Consider the following 1,307-nt stretch of genomic DNA (forward strand, 5'->3'; position numbering starts at 1 on the left):
TTGTTTTTTGTTTGTTTGTTTGTTTGCTTGGTGTACTTTTTTGTTTGTGTTTTGTGTGTGTGTGTGTGTGTGTGTGTGTGTGTGTGTGTGTGTGTGTGTGTTGTTGTTGTTGTTGTTGTTAGTGTGTGTGTGTGTGTGTGTTGTTGTTGTTAGTGTGTGTGTGTGTGTGTGTGTGTGTGTGTGTGTATGTGTGTGTGTGTGTTTAAGGTGGGGGTTTTTTTCGTTTGTGTCTGATATTCCTTTCTTTCTTATATATATATATATATATATATATATATATATATGACTGGCTTATTCTTTATCTGCGTTATCTCGACGTGTGTGTTTGGGGGAGAGAGGGGGTCGGGGTCGGGGCAGAAAAAAGATGACTGAAAAAATGTGTGCCAGAAAGTGTAACAACGGTGTATGTGAGAAAAAACAAAGGATGTGGTTTTCTGGGACACCGCCTGAAGGGGGGTGGGGTACCTGCGTCATCATTTACACGTTACTTGCGCGCACGTGACCCCGCGCGCGCGCACACACACACACACACACACACACACACACACACACACACACACACACACACACACACACACACACGCACACACACACGCACGCACACACACACGCACGCACACATACACACACACACACACACACACACACACACACACACACACTGTGGGTGTGTGGGTGGGTGTTTGGTCTGAACTTTCTAAAAGTTGTTAGCAAACAACATTGGGAACATGATGTCAAAGCGTTTATATCTTTGTCAACCGCTCTTGTGCGTTCAAGGCTGACATATGCTCAGGAGGTGTTTTTCAGTGTACCACAATATCTATTAGAAAGTTACGAAGTACAGATTGCAAAGATTATAAACTCGGTCCAGAAGTCCCATCACACACACATCAGTCTTAGGAACTTATAGAGAGGCAGTTGTATCGCCCCGTCATGAACACAGAAAAAGTATCTGCCGCAAATTTTGTTTTGAGAAGTTCAGTCTGTAATACTTTTTCCAAAAATGAAGTGCACTTAAAACCAGACAAAGACTTTGCAAAAGGGGCCAAAACAATCCAGTCCTTAAAGCCTATCAATACGTTCACTGAAGATATCCATGGTGATTCAGAAGTTGATATGAAAACATCGCTATTAGACCGTCATTCTCAACCATACCATCGTGAAGATTGAGAATGCCCAATTTTGATATAGACTACACAAATCTGGAAGAAAAAAAAATATCTACATAATATACTAAAGAGCTCCATATGCTCTCATATGGAAAATAGATACAGAAATTATCTATATAAAGAAAATATGCAGAAGGT

Source organism: Babylonia areolata, chromosome 3 (assembly GCF_041734735.1).
Source record: "Babylonia areolata isolate BAREFJ2019XMU chromosome 3, ASM4173473v1, whole genome shotgun sequence".
NCBI classification, from domain to species: Eukaryota; Metazoa; Mollusca; class Gastropoda; order Neogastropoda; family Buccinidae; genus Babylonia; species Babylonia areolata.